Source organism: Salvelinus sp. IW2-2015, linkage group LG13, assembly GCF_002910315.2.
Source record: "Salvelinus sp. IW2-2015 linkage group LG13, ASM291031v2, whole genome shotgun sequence".
In the NCBI taxonomy this organism is placed as follows: Eukaryota; Metazoa; Chordata; class Actinopteri; order Salmoniformes; family Salmonidae; genus Salvelinus; species Salvelinus sp. IW2-2015.
The window spans coordinates 1,559,904-1,583,701 of NC_036853.1; the positions used below are offsets into that span (position 1 = coordinate 1,559,904).

General features: G+C 45.4%; 1 protein-coding gene across 6 annotated transcripts in view; it reads right to left on the minus strand.

Annotated features, from left to right (window-relative positions):
* The window catches only part of LOC111971919 (pleckstrin homology domain-containing family A member 7), a 184,684-nt gene that overhangs the window by 82,771 nt on the left and 78,115 nt on the right, over positions 1-23,798 (minus strand). The window lies entirely within an intron of this gene.

Consider the following 23,798-nt stretch of genomic DNA (forward strand, 5'->3'; position numbering starts at 1 on the left):
TTATTTAGAGGGTAGATCTCATCAGTATGCAGTGGGTTATTTAGAGGGTAGAGCTCAGCAGTAATGCCAGTGGGTTATTTAGAGGGTAAGATCTCAGCAGTAATGCCAGTGGGTTATTTAGAGGGTAGATCTCAGCAGTAATGCAGTGGGTTTATTTAGAGGGTAGATCTCAGCAGTAATGCCAGTGGGTTATTTAGAGGGTAGATCTCAGCAGTAATGCCAGTGGGTTATTTCGATCGGCCTGCATGGTGTTTTTTAAGAGAAAGCAGACATTTCTTCTCAGAGGGCTGTTATGGAAGGTATTTACCTAAAATGTTGTATTTTTTTGTCATTTAGCAGACTTACAAGAGCAATTGGTGCAATTAAGTGCCTTGCTCAAGGGCACATCGACAGAGCCTTGTCGCTCAGGGGTTCGAACAAGTAACCTTTCAGTTACTGGCCCAATGATCTAACCACTAGGCTACTGCTGCCCTAGAACGCCTGATGGGCTATGTGAGGACACTCCAGTCTGGATTAGTACAGCATTTAATCTACATTTGCTTAATCTGCTCCTATTTCAGACTCAATTTAAGTTTCCAATGGGTGTGAAATGTGTGTGTGAAATGTGTGTGTGTGTGTGTGTGTGTGTGTGTGTGTGTGTGTGTGTGGGACTGTAAAAGCAGGCTGCGTTTAGCAGGGCGATTGAAGCGCAGTGTTCCGTCAGAGGCTCTGTATCGAGGCGCTGTGTTCCGTCAGAGGCTCTGTATCGAGGCGCTGTGTTCCGTCAGAGGCTCTGTATCGAGGGCTGTGTTCCGTCAGAGGCTCTGTACGAGGCGCTGTGTTCCGTCAGAGGCTCTGTATCGAGGCGCTGTGTTCCGTCAGAGGCTCTGTATCGAGGTGCTGTGTTTCGTCAGAGGCTCTGTATGAGGTGCTGTGTCCGTCAGAGGCTCTGTATCGAGGTGCTGTGTTCCGTCAGAGGCTCTGTATCGAGGTGCTGTGTTCCGCAGAGGCTCTGTATCGAGGTGCTGTGTTCCGTCAGAGGCTCTGTATCGAGGTGCTGTGTTCCGTCAGAGGCTCTGTATCGAGGTGCTGTGTTCCGTCAGAGGCTCTGTATCGAGGTGCTGTGTTCCGTCAGAGGCTCTGTATCGAGGTGCTGTGTTCCGTCAGAGGCTCTGTATCGAGGTGCTGTGTTCCGTCAGAGGCTCTGTATCGAGGTGCTGTGTTCGTCAGAGGCTCTGTATCGAGGTGCTGTGTTCCGTCAGAGGCTCTGTATCGAGGTGCTGTGTTCCGTCAGAGGCTCTGTATCGAGGTGCTGTGTTCCGTCAGAGGCTCTGTATCGAGGTGCTGTGTTCCGTCAGAGGCTCTTGTATGAGGTGCTGTGTTCCGTCAGAGGCTCTGTATCGAGGTGCTGTGTTCCGTCAGAGGCTCTGTATCGAGGTGCTGTGTTCCGTCAGAGGCTCTATATCGAGGTGCTGTTCCGTCAGAGGCTCTGTATCGAGGTGCTGTGTTCCGTCAGAGGCTCTGTATCGAGGTGCTGTGTCCGTCAGAGGCTCTGTATCGAGGTGCTGTGTTCCGTCAGAGGCTTGTATCGAGGTGCTTGTTCCGTCAGAGGCTCTGTATCGAGGTGCTGTGTTCCGTCAGAGGCTCTGTATGCGAGGTGCTGTGTTCCGTCAGAGCTCTGTATCGAGGTGCTGTATTCCGTCAGAGGCTCTGTATCGAGGTGCTGTGTTCCGTCAGAGGATCTGTAATGAGGCCTGTCAGGACACCGTCAGCAGCTAAGGGCTGTTTTTGATGCGCACACACACAAACCTGTTAATGCACTGCCTTCTGATCTCAAACAGCAAACACACAACATTTCCCTTCAACAAAACCAGCCAGCGTTTGTACCACAAAGACATTGTCTGATTCACTGTCAGGAGCGTCAGCAAAACCAAACAGACTGTTTCCTATAATAGGCCTACGCCTGTCAGTCAAACTTGGCTGAAACTCTTTTCTCCTACCCAGTACTGTCTGTATCTCCCTATCAGAAGCAGACCACTATCACAGTGTGAGAGGCTGGAAGGTCATACGTGCTCTAGTGCATGTCTGTGTCCCTAATCACACCATATTCCCTATATAGTGCACTACTTTTGACTCTATGGCCCTGGTCAAAAGCAGTGCACTACATAGGGAATTGGGTATCATTTGGGACGTAGCACATGCTACAGACCTGCTCTCTGCTTCAAGAACCTACTGGTGCCATGTGACCTCCATCTGACCTCGTCATAACGTCGGCGGTATCCAGATGACATGCATGAGTGACTACCGGCAGTCGCCAGGTTACACAAACACACGGGGTTATACAAACACACTGGTTATACAAACACACTATTCACCATGACAGGAGTCACAATGCCAAACAAAGATCTTTCTACAAAGAGAAAGCGAGAGGATAGAGATGGACGTCTGTCCATCTGTCCCCCCCCCCAAACAAACACTCACACACTAAAGTCCCCCTCCCCCCCCGCTGTGTCAAGTGAACCTCTGTTTGACACCCCTTTCTCTACTCCTGTCCGTACTTGGCAGGTCAAAACTTAAGGAACTCTCTCTACTCTCTTTCAAGGACCTTCTTCTAAATATGCTCAGGCCTTACCGTGTTTAAATAAAATTGCCTCTATCCAAAGCCTATAGTCCGATCCAATCAGTCAAGAATGGGCTTCAGAAGTTGTCTCTCCATTAGCTTAATAGCTATTAGCCTCTGAGAAGATTGACTAGACAACMGTGTGTAAACATCTCTTGATAAAGCCTTGATCTTTGTGCATTCTCCCTGTTTTCTCATGAAGAAACCACACAAAAAAGAACAAAGGCCCGTATTTACAAAGGTTATCAGAGTAGGAATGCCGATTTAGGATCAGGTCCCCCCCTGTCCATATAAAATCTGAATATGGGCCAAGAATAAATTAAATCGCTGTCCATTTAGCTGTTGGCGCCACTTGTTTTATGGCACCTGTTTAACTAACGTTATTGGTGTTTCTCCGATGCATTTCTCACCTCAGACATTGAGACACACCCTCCCAAGTCACTGATATATCAAAGGCTGAATACGTTGGCTTTGAACAGCGCCTCTCTCTGGTTATGTCCCAAACTGCACCTTRTTCCCTAWACACTTTTGACCAGGACCCATATGGACCCTGGTTAAAATGAGTGCACTAAATAGGGAATAGGGTGCGATTTGGGAAGCAGCCTCCCCTCTCTCTGACGTCTCACCCTATCCTAAGTAGAGGCATCTGTCTCCATATCTACTGACACGAGACCGCTGACAGGTTTGCGAGAGCCTCGCCCTGCGAAAGATGGATTGCTTTGAAACCTCTATTTGATGAGTGGGTGTGTGTTCAGTCAAAGTTCAGGTCAATTTAAAGGTGTCCAGATGAAATTTGTTTGAAATGCAAGGCAGAGGACAGACGAACATGTTGAGGACAGACAGAAGGAGGACGGACAGACAGAGAGAGAGGACAGAGGGGTGTGTGTGTGTCTGTCCATGCATCTGTCTGTGTGTACATGTATAAGTATATGTGTGTGTATGTACGTGTATACGTTTGTGGCATAGACAGACATTTTAAGTAGCCCTTTGTATGGTATGTAGGCCGTCCATCATACAGCTAATAATTAGCCTTCCATCCCACACGCTGGCTTTTGTTAAATGGTTTATTTCAACTTTATTTATTTCAGTTGCGCTCAGTAAAGCCTCTCCCTCTCAATCTAAATGAGAGCTCTAAATCTTGATCTCTTTAAATCTCAATCTAATCCCAGCTAAAGCTAGGACTGTACCATCATAACAGATTAATGGTTAGCTTTTGTAGCTGCACAACACAACACTCTGAAKATACACTGTACATAATACTGCATAAGACTAGACTGTATACAATATCCAAGCCTCTCGCTCGTTCTTTCCCTCGATTGCTAGAATTTAGTGCGAGCGCCATCGAAACAGGTTTTTAAATGGTTAAATAAAAGGTTAAAGCTGTAATATATATGTAACTTCTTGGGAAACCTGACCAAATTAACAGAAATKTGAGTTATAGATCTGTCATTCTCATTGAAAGCCAGTCTAAGGAGCGGTTGATCTGTTCTACTGTGTGTGTGTGTTACTTCTATGCTTCCCATTCTGAAAATACAATATTTTTCATTATTGAAAACTATATTACAGCGGTCTAATGATTCTCCAATGATCCAATGATTCTCTAAACTGTACTTCCTTGTTTTGTCAAAACTGAAATAGGCAAACTATTAGAATTTTAGCAACCAGGAAATGGCAGAGAGATTTCTGCACAGTGCATCTTTAAGGGTTCAATCAAGCTGCCTATTTTACCGCATGGTTACAGTTCTGTCTTTCACCCGCTGCTCTGTAGTGGTGTGTTCCCTGTCATAGGGAGAAATACTACCTGACCCGTACCTTACTCTCTCATGTCCTCTCTCCAGCCAATTGGCTTCCCAGTAGGACTGCACTGCAGCCTGGGATTTCATTCACAGTAACAGTGAGAGGCAGTGACACAATGTAGCTTGGTTAGATGACCACTGAGGACGACCATTGTCTATGTTCCCCGATATATACACACACACACACACACACACACACACACACACACACACACACACACACACACACACACACACACACACACAGCACACACACACACACACACACACACACACACACACACACACACACACACACACACACCACACACACACACACCACACACACAATGCCATAAAAGGAATCAGATCTATGGGTAAACTAAAGTCTACAGACGCTTACCAGAACGGGGATGTCAGAGAAAGCTATGGCATTGGCCCAGAGAAAGGTAGGCTCATTTATCAGTTGGGCTGGCTTGTGTGTGTAGAATCCTATTGGTGTGTCTGGCGGCACAAATCACTTTAACGAAGGTTATTAACCACACAGGATGACCACGGGACATTAAACTGATACACAGGCGCCATTAAAAAACCCATTTGACCATTGCCTCTCCTGTATCAGAGCGTAACAAGTCCCTTCTATTTTTTGGGATGTGTGTTTTGCAGAAAACTTTGCAGAAAACTCAAAGAGACACTCTGTCTTCACCTCAAATAAATCAAATTTTGTTACATGTCCGAATACAACAGGTGTAGACTTTACCGTGAAATGCTTACTTACGAACCCTTTCCCAACAAACAGAGTAAAAAAAAAAGTTTCAAAAAAGTTAATAAGGAAATAAGTAAACACAAATAACGGGGCTATATACAAGGTGTACCAGTGCTGAGTCAATGTACTGAGGTAACAGGTAGTTGAGGTAACATGTACATGTAGGTAGGGGGTAAAAGTGACTAGGCAATCAGGATAGATAATAAATGTAGAGTAGCAGCAGCGTATGTGAGGAGTGTGAAAGTGTGTCTATGTCTGAGTGTGTGGGTAGAGTCTAGGTAGTGTGTGGTAGAGTCTAGGTAGTGTGTGGGTAGAGTCTAGGTAGTGTGTGGGTAGAGTCTAGGTAGTGTGTGGGTAGAGTCTAGGTAGCGTGTGGTAGAGTCTAGGTAGCGTCGTGGGAGAGTCTAGGTAGTCGTGGGGTAGAGTCTAGGTTAGTGTGTGGGTTAGAGTCTAGGTAGTGTGTGGGTAGAGTCTAGGTAGTGTGTGAGTAGAGTCTAGGTAGTGTGTGGGTAGAGTCTAGTGTGTGGGTAGAGTCTAGTGTGGGTAGAGTCTAGGTATTGTGTGTGGGTAGAGTCGTAGGTAGTGTGTGAGTGTGTGGGTAGAGTCTAGGTAGGTGTGGGTAGAGTCTAGTGTGGGTAGATGTAGGTAGTGTGTGGGTAGAGTCTAGGTAGCGTGTGGGTAGAGTCTAGGTAGTAGCGTGTGGAGTAGAGTCTAGGTAGCGTGGGGTAGAGTCTAGGTAGTCGTGTGGGTAGAGTCTAGGTAGCGTGTGGTAGAGTCTAGGTAGGTGTGGTAGGTCTAGTAGTAGTGTCAGTAGGTTAGTAGTCGTTGGGTAAGCTAGTGTGGGTAGAGTCTAGTAGGTGTGGGTAGAGTCTAGGTAGTGTTGGGGTAGAGTCTAGGTAGTGGTAGTGTGTGGGTAGAGTCTAGGTAGTGTGTGGGTAGAGTCTAGTGTGAGGTAAGCTAGGTAGTGTGGGTAGAGTCTAGGTAGTGTGTGGGTAGAGTCTAGGTATGTGTGGGTAGAGTCTACGGTAGGTGTGGGTAGAGTCTAGTAGCTGTGGGTAGAGTCTAGGTAGCGTGTGGGTAGAGTCTAGGTAGCGTAGTGGGAGAGTCTAGGTAGTGTGTGGGTAGAGTCTAGGTAGTGTGTGGGTAGAGTCTAGGTAGTGTGTGGTAGAGTCTAGGTAGTGTGTGGGTAGAGTCTAGTAGGTGTGGGTAGATCTAGTGTGGGGTAGAGTCTAGGTAGTGTGTGGGTAGAGTCTAGGTAGTGTGTGGGTAGAGTCTAGTGTGGTAAGTCTAGGTAGTGTGTGGGTAGAGTCTAGGTAGTGTGTGGTAGAGTCTAGGTAGTGTCGTGGGGTAGAGTCTAGGTAGTGTGTGGTAGAGGCTAGTAGTGTGTGGGTAGAGTCTAGGTAGTGTGTGGGTAGAGTCTAGGTAGTGTGTGAGTGTGTGCGGTAGGAGTCTAGGTAGCGTGTAGGTAGAGTCTAGGTATGTGTGTGGGTAGAGTCTAAGGTATGTGTGGTGAGCTAGGTAGTCTAGTAGTGTGTGGGTAGAGTCTAGGTAGTGTGTGGGTAGAGTCTAGGTAGTGTGTGGGTAGAGTCTAGGTAGTGTGTGGGTAGAGTCTAGTAGTGTGTGGGTAGAGTCTAGGTAGTGTGTGGGTAGAGTCTAGGTAGTGTGTGGGTAGAGTCTAGGTAGTTGCGGAGGGTGAGTAGAGTCTAGGTAGTGTGTGCGGTAGAGTCTAGGTAGTTGTGGGATGAGTCTAGGTAGTGTGTGGGTAGAGTCTAGTAGTGTGTGAGTAGAGTCTAAGTAGTGTGGAGGTAGAGTCTAGATAGTGTGTGGGTAGGAGTCTAGGTAGTGTGAGTGTGTGAGTAGAGTCTAGGTAGTGTGTGAGTAGAGTCTAGTAGTGTGTGGGTAAAGTCTAGGTAGTGTGTGGGTAGAGTCGTAGGTAGTGTGTGGGTAGAGGGCTAGGTATTGTGTGAGTGTGGGTAAGGCTAGGTAGTGTGTGAGTGTGGTAGAGTCAGGTAGTGTGTTTGGGTAGATCCAGGTAGTGTGTGGGTAGAGTCCAGTAGTGTTGTGGGTAGAGTCCAGGTAGTGTGTGGGTAGAGTCTAAGGTAGTGTGTGGGTAGAGTCTAGGTAGCGTGTGGGTAGAGTCTAGGTAGCGTGTGGGTAGAGTCTAGGGCTAGTGTGTGAGTGTTGTGGTAGAGTCTAGGTAGCGTGTGGTAGAGTCTAGGTAGTGTGTGGGTAGAGTCTAGTAGTGTGTGGGTAGAGTCTAGGTAGTGTCTAGGTAGTGTTGGGTAGAGTCTAGGTAGTGTGTGGGTAGAGTCTAGGTAGTGTGTGGGTAGAGTCTAGGTAGTGTGTGGGTAGAGTCTAGGGTAGTGTGTGGGTAGAGTTTCTTAGGTAGTGTGTGGGTAGAGTCTAGGTAGTGTGTGAGTAGAGTCTAGGTAGTGTGTGAGTAGAGTCTAGGTAGTGTGTGAGTAGAGTCTAGGTAGCTGTGTGGAGAGTCTAGTGTAGTGTGTGGGGTAGAGTCTAGGTAGTTGTGTGGGTAGAGTCTAGGTAGTGTGTGGTAGAGTCTAGGTAGTGTGTGGGTAGAGTCTAGGGTAGTGTGTGGGTAGAGTCTAGGTAGTGTGTGGGTAGAGTCTAGGTAGTGTGCATAGAGCCAGTACAAGAATGTCAGTGCAACAAATAAAAGGTGTCAATGCAAAGAGTCCGAGTGGCCATTTGGTGAACTGTTCAGCAGTCTAATGGATTGGGGGTAGAAGCTGGTCCCAGACTTTTGATCCCAGACTTGGCGCTGTGATACCGCTTGCCGTGTGGTAGCAGAGAGAACAGTCTATTACTTAGGTGGCTGGAGTCTGACCATAATTAGGGCCTTCCTCTGACACCGCCTGGTATAGAGGTCTTCGATGGCAGGGAACTTTGCCCCAGTGATGTACTGGGCCGTATGCACTACCCTCTGTAGCGCCTTGCGGTCAGATACCAAGCAGTTGCCATGCCAACCGGTGATGTAGCCAGTAAAGATGCTCTCAATGGTGCAGCTGTATAACTTTTTGAGGATCTGAGGGACCATGCCAAATCCTTTCAGCCTCCWGAGGGGGAAGAGGCGTTGTCGTGACCTCTTCACGACTGTGTTGGTGTGTTTGGACCATGATAGGTTCTTAGTGATGTAGACACAGAGGAACTWGAAGCTCTCGACCCGTACCACTACAGCCCCGTCGATGTGATGGGGGCGTGCTCGGCCCTTCGTTTCCTGTAGTCCACGATCAGCTCCTTTGTCTTGCTGACGTTGTGGGAGAGGTCTCTGACTTCCTCTCTATCGCATCGTCGTTGGTGATCAGGCCGTTGTGTCATCGGCAAACTTAATGATGATGTTGGAGTGCGGCCACGCACTGTCGGGCAGAAGGTAGCCTAGCAGTTAAGAGCRTTGGGCCAGTAAGCGAAAGTCACTGGTTAAAATCCCAGAGCCGACTAGGTTAAAAATCTGTTGACGTGTCCTTGASCAAGGCACTTAACCCTAATTGCTCATGTAAGTCTCTCTGGAAAATGACTAAAATGTAAAAAAATATATAAATAATCTTTGAACAGGGAGTACAGGGGGGGACAAAGCATGCACCTMTGTGGGGTCCCTGTGTTGAGGGTCAGCGTGGCAGATGTTTGCCAACCCTCACCACCTCGGAGAGGAAGGAAGTGTGGCGGTGGTCTTGGCAGTTGCTTCAAAAAGCCTTTGTTACAGAGAACAGGAAAAGCTACAGCAAACGAACGGTCAGTGTGCTCCTTTCATACGAATCAACAGAGCAATCTTCAATACAACTTAGTTTGTCCATCTGTTATAACGGGAATTCGTCTTCTGCACCGCTATCAGCCCCCCCCCACACACACACACACACACACATAATACAAATGTGCGCGCAAGGAACACAGACACAGTATACCTTCATTCCCTCCCCCTTCTCTCTTCCATCTCCATTGTCCTTTCTCCTTTTGATAACATCAGACAAGTGTGGGATTGCTTTCAGCCTAGGGCTTGACATCACACCCTAAACCAGCAGCAGGATGCAATGAAGTGGGGTTTGATATCGTGGCACACAGGGAAACTTGTTTGGCCAGATCGTAACCGGTGCCAGCTCCCCCCCCTCTCTCTCCAGTGTCACCCTGGCAGTGGCCCAGAACAACAAGGGCACCTCCAGCATGAGAGGGGTAAGGGGACATGGATGGCACTCAAAGCTGCTGACAGCCTGTCATCGACGCCATACCAGTAATAACGGGCATAGTCTCGGGCAGGGCCGTGCACAGACCTTTCAGGAGGCTGGTGCTCAAAGTGGAAAAAGGGCACCTCCCCGTGCYCTTTTCATAACATAACAAAAAGGGCACCTCCCTATTCATAACATACCAAATGCCTCTGTAGTGGAAATGTTAACTTTTTTGAGCATAGCCTTGTATTAATTTCTGCAACAACACTCACTCATCGCCCGTCCAGCATCACTACTCTGGATGGTTCTGACTTAGAATAGTGGACAACTACAAATACCTAGATGTCTGGTTAACTGTAAACTCTCCTTCCAGACTCACATTAAGCATCTCCAACCAAAATGAAATCTAGAATGGCTTCCTATTTCGCAACAAAGCATCCTTCACTCATTCTGCCAAACATACCCTCGCAAAATGACTATCCTACCGATCCTTGACTTCGGCAATTGTCATTTACAAAATAGCCTCCAACACTCCACTCAACAAAATTGATGCAGTATATCACAGTGCCATCCATTTTGTCACCAAAGCCCCATATACTACCCATCACTGCACCTGTATGCTCTCGTTGCTGGTCCTCACTTCATATGTCGCCAAACCCACTGGCCTCAGGTCATCTACAGTTGAAGTCGGAAGTTTACATACACTTAGGTTGGAGTCATTAAAACTTGTTTTTCAACCACTCCAGACATTTCTTGTTAAGTCGGTAAGGACATCTACTTTGTGCATAACACAAGTCATTTTCCAACAAATGTTACAGACAAATTAGTTAACTTATAATTCACTGTATCACAATTCCAGTGTCAGAAGTTTACACACACTAAGTTGACTGTGCCTTTAAACAGCTTGGAAAATTCCAGAAAATTATTCATGGCTTTTGAAGCTTCTGATAGGCTAATTGACATTGTTTGAGTCAATTGGAGTGTACCTGTGGATGTATTTCAAGGCCTACCTTCAAACTCAGTGCCTCTTTGCTTGACATCATGGGAAAATCAAAAGAAATCAGCCAAGACCTCTGAAAAAAAATGTTACCTCCACAAGTCTGGTTCATCCTTGGGAGCAATTTCCAAACGCCTGAAGGTACCGCGTTCATCAGTACAAACAATAGTATGCAAGTATAAACATCATGGGACCACGCAGCCGTCATACCGCTCAGGAAGGAGACTAGTTCTGTCTCCTAGAGATGAATGTACTTTGGTGCGAGAATTGCAAATCAATCAGAACAGCGAAGGACCTTGTGAAGATGCTGGAGGAAACCAAAAGTATCTATATCCACAGTAAAACAAGTCCTATATCGACATAACCTGAAAGGCCGCTCAGCAAGGAAGAAACCACTGCTCCAAAACTGACATAAAAAAGCCAGACTACGGTTTGCAACTGCACATGGGACAAAGATCTACTTTTTGGAGAAATGTCTTCTGGTCTGATGAAACAAAAATAGAACTGTTTGGCCATATAGACCATCGTATGTTTGGAGGGAAAAGCGGGAGCTTGCAAGCGAAGAACACCATCCCAACCGTGAAGCACAGGGGTGGCAGCATCATGTTGTGGGGTGCTTTGCTGCAGGAGCGACTGGTCACTTCACAAAAATAGATGCATCAGGAGGATGGAAAATGTTGTGGATATATTGAACAACATCTCAAGACATCATCAGGAAAGTTAAAGCTTGGTCGCAAAGAGGTCATCCAAATGGACAATGATCCCAAGCATTACTTCCAAAGTTGTGGCAAAATGGCTTAAGGACAACAAAGTCAATGATTGGAGTGGGCATCACAAAGCTCTGACCTCAATCCTATAGAACATTTGTGGCAGAACTGAAAAAGCGTGTGCGAGCAAGGAGCCTGCAAACCTGACTCAGTTACACCAGCTCTGTCAGGAGGAATGGGCTAAAAATCACCCAACTTATTGTGGAAGGCTACCCGAAAGTTTGACCCAAGTTAAACAATTTAAAGCAATGCTACCAAATACTAATTGAGTGTATGTAACTTCTGACCCACTGGAATGTCATGAAAAGAAATAAAACTGAAATAAATCATCTCTTCAACTATTATGCTGACATTTCACATTCTTAAAATAAAGTGGTGATCCTAACTGACCTAAGACAGGGAATTTACTAGGATTAAAATGTCAGGAATTGTGAAAAACTGAGTTTAATTATTTGGCTAAGGTGTATGTAAACTTCCAACTTCAACTGTATAAGTCTTTGCTAGGTAAAGCTCACCTTATCTCAGCTCACGGGTCACCATAGCAGCACCCACCTGTAGCACGCGCTCCAGACAGGTATATTTCACTGGTCAGCCCCAAAGCCAACTCATCCTTTGACCGCCTTTCCTTCAAGTTATCTGCTGCCAATGACTAACAAATTGCAACATTCATCTTCTGGACATCTATCACTGCAGTGTTTAATTGCTAAATTGTAACTATTTCGCCACTATGGCCTATTTATTTGCCTTATCTCCCTAATCTTACTACATTTGCACATACTGTATATAGATTTTTTTCTGTTTCTATTGTGTTATTGACTGTTCGTCTGTTTATCCCATGTGTAACTCCGTGTTGTTTGTGTCGCACTGCTTTGCTCTATCTTGGCCAGGTCGCAGTTGTAAATGAGAACTTTTTCTCAACTGACCTACCTGTAAAAAAAAAATATTTTTTATTTTTTTATCACAAATTGTAAGCAAGCTAGTTAGAATTCCTCCTAAAGACATGACTGATATAAGGAACAGAGTGTGGGCTATCTGCTGATCATTGATGTTGATGATTGATTAATCTGCTTCAAAACTCAGCAAAAAAAAAAAACAATCCCCAAAGAAAAGATAATTCGTAAAAATCCAAATAACTTCAGATCTTCATTGTAAAAGGTTTAAATTAAAACACCGTTTTCCATGCTTGTTCAATGAACCATAAACAATGAATGAACATGCACCTGTGGAACGGTCGTTAAGACACTAACAGCTTACAGACAGTAGGCAATTAAGGTCAGTTATGAAAACGTAGGACACTAAAAGAGGCCTTTCTACTGACTCTGAAAAACACCAAAAGAAAGATGCCAGGTCCCTGCTCATCTGCGTGAACGTCCTAGGCATGCTGCAAGGAGGCATGAGGACTGCAGATGTGGCCAGGGCAATAAATTGCAATGTCCATACCTTGAGACGCCTAAGACAGCGCTACAGGAAGACAGGACAGACAGCTGATCGTCCTCGCAGTGACAGACCACGTGTAACAACACCTGCACAAGATCGGTACATCCGAACACCTGTGGGACAGGTACAGGATGGCAACAACAACTGCCCGGGTTACACCGGGAACGCACAATCCCTCCATCAGTACTCAGACGGTCCGCAATAGGCTGAGAGAGGCTGGACTGAGGGCTTGTAGGCCTGTTGTAAGGCAGGTCCTCACCAGACATCACCGGCAACAATGTCGCCTATGGGCACAAACCCACCGTCGCGGGACCAGACATGAGGGACCAGAGGTGGAGGGTCCATCATGGTCTGGGGCATTGTGTCACAGCATCATCAGACTGAGCTTGGTGTCATTGCAGGCAATCTCAACACTGTGCATTACAGGGAAGACATCCTCCTCCCTCATGTGATACCCTTCCTGCAGGCTCATTCTGACATGACCCTCCAGCATGACAATGCCACCAGCCATACTGCTCKTTCTGTGCAGCTGCTGTCATATGTCTGGCAACTGTCTGTTGATGCCACCAAAACAAACAAGAGATCTGAAGTCCAGGTGTCTTGTGACCCCAAAATGTTGTGGGTTACACACAGACTAACAGACCATATAAGTAGCCAGTCTGCAGGTCTAATGGCAGGTTGTCAATCAGTATCCACCTTCGTGAAATAGATGACGCAAGAGATCACAGACTAACATTAGGAATATGAAGCTAACTGAAGCCAGYCATCTTTAGAAAATCCCAAATATGTCTAACTGGCTCTGTGACATACCCCTCAGGTGTCTCGTCTCCAAAACATTGTGGACTCTGAGACGAAAGAGGCGGGAAGAAACTTTGCAAACCGATTAGAGTAGAGCAGACTGTGCACACGCTCTGGATTGAGACGTTTCAAGGACCTACAGCCCCTGGTCTGTCTCCAGGCTTGTCAGCAGCTCGACAGAAATAGACAACAATAATCTCCTCCAATGAACAGGTTGGTCTGACCCTCCATTGAGCTTCGGCATCGTCTCAGAACACATGCACATTCCAAATGCATCAATGGGACATGTTGACACCACACATAAAGGTACTGTATCCTGTAGAAAAGGACCATAATGGACTTCTGTATGTGTCGGAGTCTGACGTAGGGGGAAACAGGTGGTTTTACGGCCCCAGTGCTAACATTAGAGGCGTGCTAACATTGAATGATTTATAGTTTACACTATACCACTACTCCCTTCTAGTTGTCCTTTCAATGAAGCCTTATTTTAACGCTAGTCAAGTTTACTTTCACACACAGTGTTGTTAGACATGGTCAAGGTCACTTTGAGCTGAGTGTCAGGGTGGGTCAAGTTAAAACAACAGTTTTGACAGTCATGGTGCGTTGATCTTGTTCCCTCAATTGAGTTCACTTAACAAGAGAATTTCCCTTTGCCAAATGTTGGCAAGGTCTCCAAATCAAGCTTACGTGTTTGAACATGAGATTTTTCATGGGATGAAACTAACTAAAACCCGCAGTGAAGCGAACTTAAAATCTATCACTTAAACCAGCGTTTATCAATCAACCAAGTTAACTTCAACACTGGCAAGTTTACTTYAATAGGAGTTTCCCCTCACACACTMAAACTTCCGTTAGAYSRCYKCSCSASTSGKGMRGYSRTCTAAGGCACTGCATCACAGTGCTAGCTGTGCCACTAGAGATCCTGGTTTGAGTCCMGGCTCTKTCACAGCCGGCCACGACTGGGAGACCCATGGGGCGGCGCACAATTGGMCCAGCGTCGTCCGGGTTAGGGGAGGGTTTGGCCGGCAGGGATGTCCTTGTCCCATCGCGYACTASCGACTCGCACTAGCAAAAAAMTWGAGAGYTGGTTGTTTGACCCTTGTCCACGCACCAATCAGTGCTGCCGTCAGCCTCTGTGCCTGATTAGCTTTCATTAAACCCACTCGGGGATAAAGGCCCGGGAACAGATTGCCTATTAAACATATATCATCGTCGAGATAATTAAAATATTTACATTAGCATAAACACTGATGGCAGAGAGACAGTGTTGTGGTGTTGTGTGATTAGGATGAGTGTGGTGCACGCCGAGCTGTATTTACATTCATTAGAGAAGGGCCTAAGCCGACTCCAAAACCCAGTCTAGCCTACAAACGCCAAGTCATGCATTCACTGCAAATGAGCCTTTTTCCTCCCCCAACTGAAAGACTAGTGATGGAGAGAGGATTAGGGAAAGCTATTTGAGGAGTACAGTGAGTATGWGCGAGAGGATGAAGGTTTACATCMGGGCTGCCCRACCCTCTTCCTGGAGATCTACCRTSCTGTGGGTTTTCAATTCAACCCTTATTTAACACACCTGATTCTACTAATTAGCTGCTCAACAAGACCTTAACTAGCTGAATCAGATATGCTAAATTAGGGTTGGACTGAAAACCTACAGGACAGTAGATCTCCAGGAAGAGGGGTTGGACAGAAAACCTACAGGACAGTAGATCTCCAGGAGGAGGGGTTGGACAGAAAACCTACAGGACAGTAGATCTCCAGGAAGAGGGGTTGGACAGAACACCTACAGGACAGTAGATCTCCAGGAAGAGGGTTGTGCAGCCCTGGTTTACATGAAGGACTATGGTTCTGTTAATCTTCCTCCTGCATAGCTTGATTCAGTTCTTCTACGTCTTTTCATATTTTCATGGTCCAGGGAAGTGACAGGGAGAAACGGTGGGATTGAGAAGGGAAAGAAAGGGATAGAAAGAGTGTGATGGGAAGATGGAGAGAGGAGGTAGAGGGAGAGAAAAACATATAAATAAAAGATGGACTGCATGGAAGAATGGAAAAATAGAATTAGAGAGACTAAGAAACTGAAAAACTAAAGAAATGGATTGTGGAATATCCTTAGAATCTCTGGTACTGTAGAGGCCATTGCTTCTCTTGTGCGGTAACGAGGTGCGTTATCAGGAAGGGGTCAACAGCCAAAGATCAGAGGTCAKGTGGACTGAAAAGGGCCATCAGGGCTGTATCTGAAGCAACACGATGCCCTCCAGCCTCAAAACAGCCATGTATCTAACCACACCGGGCCCTTCCGTTGACACGGAAAGCCACTTCACTTCAGTCCTCCACTGCTATACCGGACTGACACAACAACATACTGCCTCCTTCAATGGGTCCTCAGCAGTAGAGGAATTCATTGCTTCTGATTGGTCTGATCTACGAGTGTGAAAATKATGTTCTTGACTGAAAAGAACCCCCTGGTGAATGCAAGGCATGGAGTTGAATAGATGACTAGTTCATTTCTATGTGGATTTTATTGASTGGCATTTCAGAGAGAGATCGCGATCATTTGACTGGTCTCTACTAGGATGCCTTATCACCAGTCATTTGACTGGTCTYAATGTCATGACGTGGCCCTCTTTGGGTATAGCGTGCCTTCCCCCTCTCTCGCCTACACCCAGGCTGCTGTTATCTCAGGTCGTAAATTCCTGGAGGAGACTCTCTTCCTCATGGCCAGACAGTATAGAGAGAGAGAAGGTTTCACAGGAGAACAAAGGAACCTCTTCTCCAGCATAGAACTTGAGAACTGAACAATGTACATGTTTTGGAGAAGGTGTACACGGTCGGGGAAGAATCCAGCTACGACCGGTCCATTTCGTTTAATGTTTGTGAAACTCATGAGAGACAATACAGCCACATTACCATAACTCTGTTATACAAGAGTCTCAGTTATGAGGCTTGCATCTAATTGTTGTATAAAATGAATGAGTAAAGATTAAACTATTTGTGTAATTATGTAATGTGATTTTAAACTGTTTAATGAAAGGGAACACAATTCCCTTTAAAAGTTAACTAAGTCATTGGCCCGCCTCATAAGCACAGACATTGATCTGGCATCATGGGACAGCCTTTTTCTGCTCTTCCGAATAGAACCCCCACCTGGAGAATCATCTCCAGACCAGCTTACCTCGATAACCGAAAGGGGTAAGGTTTGAGACGAGGCCAGTACCTCATCACAGAGGGAGTTAAGGTTTGAGTAGATTGCTTAATTCTTAACCATACCACGTAGTTAAACTCTGAGACTATCGATACCGACAGAATAAGAACAAATCTTTGATACTAATTACTAGTGTGCAGCTAGGAATTCTGTACCATTGAACGCGAAGACCGACAACCGCCGAAACATCTACTCTACAAGAACATTTCTGAAATGGGACTCTGAAGTATCCATTCTAACCACGAGAGACGATCAGACGAAMTCTCCAACAGAAAGACGGACGATTTCAACAGAGATCACGACGACACACTGAGCGTAAATATAAATTGATTGCAGATATTCCTGAATGAGTGAAACGTTCATGTACAAAGGATTAGCATTTCAATGAATATAATTATCAAGTGTGTAGTGACTCATTTGCGTAATTCCCGCCTTTCTCAGTCGACCCCCACTTCCCTTTTGTCCACCAAGCCGCGATACCGGTTTATCCCACTAGGGAAACTCTGCTATCATTTCCTTGTAACTATATCTACTGTTTGTTTGTGTGCCTTTCTGTGATTATTTAGTTAGTAAATAAATGATTTAAGACAATTGATGTATGGATGATTCATAGTGAAGACTGGGTTCGTGCAGATAACCAACAATTTACGACGTTTGGAATGAGACTAACGTGAGGTAAATAATAAGTCATTAATTAGAAGACTAATTGATCAGATATTAAAATATCTGAAAGTTATATTAGGAAAATTATAACTTTGTAATCTGAATATTTTCCTTGGTACCCCGACTTCCTAGTTAATTACATTTACATGATTAAGTTAGTTTAATCACGTAATAATAATAATTACAGAGAATTTATTTGATGAAAATAAGTCTTCAGTTTAATGATGCCAAAGACACGACATCTACTAGGGGCAACACGAAAACTCACAACTACTATTTGAAGGCCACWATCACAATGCCAACACAGGATGACATCTTAACTTCAGACACTGTCCCTTATAATAGAACAGGACATCATAGAAATATTAAACTAATATAATAATACTGAGACTAAAATGGACCTGGGCTCCACACATCGTCATTGATGGAAGGTATAAACATTAACAGCATCACCTAGTTTTTATCCACATGTCAATCTCTCTCCGCTCCACTGGTAGAACTCACCTCTATCAACAAACAACCTCTATTTAACAGACTTACAGTAGAAGGACGTGACCCTAACAGTAGACATTGATTTACATGGCTGTCAGACAGACATTGTACTTGTGTTCCAAATGGCACCCTATTCCCTATATAGTACACTACCATGGGGCCCTGGTCAAAAGTAGTGCACTATATAGGGAATATGGTGCCATTTGGGACAMAGTCACCATTTCTGTTCCCTCCTCAGGCAACAGTTGTGTTGCTTTCAGTCAGCGCTATCTTCTTTGTCATCTCTTATCTGATCTGCCCCTCCGAGGTGAAGTTTCCCATGRGTACAGATCTAGGATCAGCTTCCCTTCCCCTAATCCTAACCTTACTATTAGTGGTAAAAATGCTAAACTGACCCCAGATCACCATCCGTCCCCGCAGGGGTGGTCATGGGAAATGCCTAGTCAAAACACCAGGGTGTAAGTGAAAACAGAATAGAGCTGAGGACACCGTATTATAATCAAGTRCAAACACCACAATAAGGTGAGAAAATGTAACTGGTTAACTGACTCAGGTCACAGTTCAGTGGGGAAAGGTTCAGTGTGACAATCCGATCATAGCGTTTACTCTGATTGTTTGAAAAGCTCACAAGTTAGCTGACGTTTCTTCAACATGTCAGTGATGACCATCAGGTGAAGACATTCTGTTGTTAAGAAATGCTTTAGGCTACTCCTGCAGATGACAAACGATTACCCATCAAAGAGATTAATCAAATCGTGTATCCCAAAAATGGGGGCTCTCTTTCTCCGGATGGCTTGTGTCCTGCAGCATAGATAGGGGTAAACAACAAGCCAGTCTGTCCTCCAGATAGACAGGGTAAACAACAAGCAGCTGTTCTCCACGATAGCCAGGGTAAACAACAAGCAGGCTGTTCTCCAGATAGACAGGGTAAAACAACAAGCAGGTCTGTCCTCCAGATAGACAGGGTAAACAACAAGCAGCTGTTCCTCCGAGATAGACAGGGTAAACAACAAGCAGTCTTGCTCTGCCAGATAGACAGGGTAAACAACAAGCAGGTCTGGTCCTCCAGATAGACAGGGTAAACAACAAGCAGGCTGTTCCTCAGATAGACAGGGTAAACAACAAGCAGCTGTTCCTCCAGATAGACAGGGTAAACAACAAGCAGGCTGTTCCTCCAGATAGACAGGGTAAACAACAAGCAGTCTGCTCCTCAGATAGACAGGGTAAACAACAAGCAGTCTGTTCCTCCAGATAGACAGGGTAAACAACAAGCAGTCTGTCTCCTCCAGATAGACAGGGTAAACAACAAGCAGTCTGCTCCTCCAGATAGACAGGGTAAACAACAAGCAGTCTGCTCTCCTCCAGATAGACAGGGTAACAACAAGCAGTCTGCTCCTCCAGATGAGCAGGGTAAACAACAAGCAGTCTGTCCTCTCCAGATAGACAGGGTAACAACAAGCAGCTGTTCCTCCAGATAGACAGGGTAAACAACAAGCAGTCTGCTCTCTCCAGCTAGACAGGGTAACACAACAAGCAGTTTGTTCCTCCAGATAGACAGGGTAAACAACAAGCAGTCTGCTCCTCCAGATAGACAGGGTAAACAACAAACAGTCTGTTCCTCCAGATAGACTGGGTAAACAACAAGCAGTCTGTTCCTCCAGATAGACAGGGTAAACAACAAGCAGGCTGTTACTCCAGATAGACAGGGTAAACAACAAGCAGGCTGTTCCTCCAGATAGACAGGGTAAACAACAAGCAGGCTGTTCCTCCAGATGGAGGAAAGCTGTCAAAGACCACCCTTCTCCGACTCGCTCTCCCCCTACCTCTTATCCCTTGCGTTCCCTTCCCCCTTGATCTCCTCATCCCTCTATCCATTTGACTACCACTTGCTTTCCCTCTCCAACCCCTCCCTCCCTCTCTCTTCCTCTATCCAACCCCTCCCTCTCTCTCTTCCTCTCTCCAAACCCTCCCTCTCTTCCTCTCCAACCCCTCCCTCCCTCTCTCTTCCTCTCCAACCCCTCCATCCCTCTCCAACAGACAGGGTTATGAGGCAGTGTTCAGAATTCAATGCTGCTGTGCAGAGAGGCTGCAGATTGTGGATTGTGATACTCAAGCCCTGATGAGATGCTCAATCTRCGTCTCAAATAGCATACTATTACCTATATAGTGTAGTACTTTTGACCAGGGACCATAGGGCTCTGGTTAAAAGAAGTGCACTATATAGGGAATATGATGCCATTTGGGATGCAATCTCTGTCTTCACTGGGACTCGTTAAGGTGACATCAGGAAAAATATGATACAGCCGCTACCGCAAATAAAACCACAAAGTATTTATCATCCCCCTATATACAACAACTGAACTGCATCTTACGTCTCAGCTGCCAATCAGCGACGCCACTGGGCCAGCTGGGGCTTTTTGTTTTCCTCCTCTMCAAAAGCTGCTCTGGGACATTTGTTGCCATGGCGATCGTCGATGTGGCCGTACATACGGATGGATGGATKGTCCACTTTTTCACGTGACATAATTGATGTCTTCAATTACAATAAACAAGAGCCTTGGGGAGCAGTGATATTGAAAAGTGCCATTTTAGTGAAAGAGGAGGTAGAAGTGTTTACTACTACATATACTCTGCTTCCTCCAAACAGGTCTAAGTCACAGTGTAAACACGGTATAAACAGCCGACCGGCTGRGCCCGGCCTCCCGCTGACTGGAGAGCAGGGTTTCAGTCTGGAGAGACAGAGCATGCTAATCACTGACAACTTTACCATCCCTTTCACATTCTCATAAGCTCCTCAGGTCCCTTGTTGGGCCCTGGAATGTGCCTGGAATGTGCGCCACTCGAGTCATGTGTGCCTGTGAGAATCTGACTAGCGGAGGCCCCCAGTGTCCGGTCTAGAGCGTGAAGTGACAAGCTCTGTCAAATCAAATCAAAGTTTATTTGTCACGTGCRCCGAATACAYCAGGTGTAGTAGAYCTTACAGTGAAATGCTTACTTACAGGCTCTAACCAATAGTGCAAAAAAGGTATTAGGTGAACAATAGGTAAGTAAAGAAATAAAACAACAGTAAAAAAAGACAGGTTATATACAGTAGCAAGGCTATAAAAGTAGCGAGGCTACATACAGACACCGGTTAGTCAGGCTGATTGAGGTAGTATGTACATGTAGATATGGTTAAAGTGACTATGCATATATGATGAACATAGAGTAGCAGTACGTAAAAGAGGGCTTAGCGGGGCACACAATGCAAATAGTCGGGTAGCCACTTATTACTGATTCAGGCAGTCTTATGGCTTGGGGGTAAAAAACTGTGAGAAGCCTTTTGTCCTAGACTTGGCACTCCGTACCGTTGCCATGCGTAGTAGAGAGAACAGTCTATGACGGTGGCTGGGGTCTTTGACAATTTTTAGGGCCTTCCTCTGACACCGCCTGGTGTAGAGGTCCTGAATGGCAGGCAGCTTAGCCCCAGTAATGTACTGGGCCGTACGCACTACCCTCTGTAGTGCCTTGCGGTCAGAGGCAGAGCAGTTGCCGTACCAGGCAGTGATACAACYAGTCAGGACGTATCAAAACGACTACATCGACCATGAGCCTTTGCTAGTTAYGTCCACATTCACCATGAACCTTAGCTATTTTTTGGTGCCATTCAGCAATATAGTGCGCTTCAAATTGTTCTGGCTTAATGCCGGTAGTTTTCCAAAGGAATATGTGGATGACGTCAGCGCTATCCCCATCTATTGGTTTTAAATGGCCGACAACGTCTCCTCCCTTCGCTTCGCTAGCAGTGTAAGCAAACTCAAACATTGAAAAACAACCTAACTTGTGAACAAAACAATGTAAATATCCAAGAAACACAAGGATAAAGTCTCACTTTAGTAGTTAGACCAACTTTTGCCTGTGTGGATTGCTTCCAAAAACAAATCTTTCAACCCTTCATTCACAGTGCACACAGCCCCCCAGCCAGGCAGTGTTGACGTGAGAGGTGGGATAGCTATAATGTTAGGATACTTATTTGTTTTATTATTTTATTTAACTCGGCAAGTCAGTTAAGAACAAATTCTTATTTACAATGACGGCCTACCCTACAATGCTGGGCCAAATGTGCACCACCCTATGGGACTCCCAATCACRGCCAGTTGTGATACAGCCCGGGACCGAACCCCCGTCTGTAGTGACACCTCTAGTGCCTTAGATCCCCTATTTCTTTATGCATTACCAGATATGAAGCAAAATGGCAGAAATACCTTAAAAACCGCKACTGCAACATTTATTTTGCTAKAAATTACTACTCRCACATGCCCATACTTGACTTTTGTCTATTTTTATGAAATGATCGCACAATAGCAAAGATACCTTAATAGAAAATGACTCAAGTAAAAGTGAAAGTCACCCAGTAAAATACTACTTGAGTAAAAGTCTAAAAGTATTTTGGTTTTAAAATATACTTAAGTATCAAAAGTAAAAATCCTTTCACATTCCTTATATTAAGCAAACCAGACCACACACTCCAACACTCAGACATAATTTACAAACAAATGTGTGTTTAGTGAGTCCGCCAGATCAGAGGCAGTAGGGATGTGTGAGAATGTGACTATTTTCTTGTCCTTCTAAGCATTCAAAATGTAAGTACTTTTGGGTGGCAGGGAAAATGTATGGAGTAAAAAGTACATTATTTTCCTTAGGAATGTAGTGAAGTAAAAGTTGTCAAAAATATTAATAGTAAAGTACAGATAACCCCAAAAAACGACTTTACATCACTGCATTAATCCGTACACACAAAGAGCCATTCAGTCCTTGCTGGTTGTTTAACTAACTTACTTAGTTGAACCCTTAGGTGGAGCTGGGGGAGACGTCAGGTGGCAAGGCATCTAAACTGACCCAGGACCAGCCAGTGGAGTTTGAACTGCCCTGAGCCAAGTGGAAAAGCAYTAGTGATCAGCCCAGCAGAAGAGCACTTAGACTGACCTAGGATCTGTTATCGAGAAAGGCCTAGTGGAACATTRACTGTCCCAGGCCAGTACAAGTTGGAGTGAAAGTGTATAGCAAGATTTATAGCTACCTCTCCACTAGAGACTGAGGAAACAGAAGTAGGAAATAACATGCTGCATTGTGTTACGCGTGTTCAGCAGGGTCATGTACCATATTGCTCACCCCTTGATAAGAACAACACACCATATGCCATTGGCTATTAAAAAGAGAGCTATACTCAGCAATAACAGGCAGAGAGAATCTGGAGGGAGAGAGAGAGAGAGGGAGGGGTGTGTGTGTGTGTGTGTGTGTGTGTGTGAGTGATACAGAAATAAAACCGTCTGAAAGAGAGAGAACCAAACACCTTCTTTGCACAGTGACCCAAACTGCCCCCATGAGACTAAAACTGAGCTATTGTCATGGTTGTGGACGTGGCAGAGGTGGGGATTTGTGGCAGGGAGTGGATGTGCACGCAGGCACGCAGGCACGCAGGCAGGCAGGCACGCAGGCAGGCAGGCAGGCAGACAGGCAGACAGGCAGACAGGCAGACAGGCAGACAGGCAGACAGAGAGAGAGAGAGAGAGAGAGTGGTGATGTCAGGGAGAATCAACAGCGGAGAGAGCTTGGACTTATACCATGGGTCAGCAACAGGCGGGCCACGGGCCAAAACCGGGCTCCCCAACGTTTTTAGTAAAAATAAAAAAAAAATACTGTAAAATGACCAGGAATTCAGCAACAAATGTGTTTAAGTTATGAAATCTGTTCAGAAGTATTACAACAAATAAAAGAGACGTGATCATGTGTYAATGTAATGAAGGTATGAAATTATTGTTATTTTCCAATACAATCTCTTTTTGGGCTTAGTTATGGTCAATTTTCAGTATACAAATTGCTATATTTATATTCCGGTCCCCTGACCATTCACGCAAACATCGGACCCCGGCTGAATCTATATAGTTGCTTACCCCTGGCTTATAATGAGAAACAGCAGTCTCCTAAGGAGATGTGTGTGTGATCGATCTGTTAAGATCTACGCAGGTCACAAACACTGGTCACGTCACCTGGCAACACAACTGAGCTTGTGACTTCATCTCCAAAAAGGACATGCACACACACACTCGCATACTAGAGATCGACTGATAACGGCGTAGCCAATTAC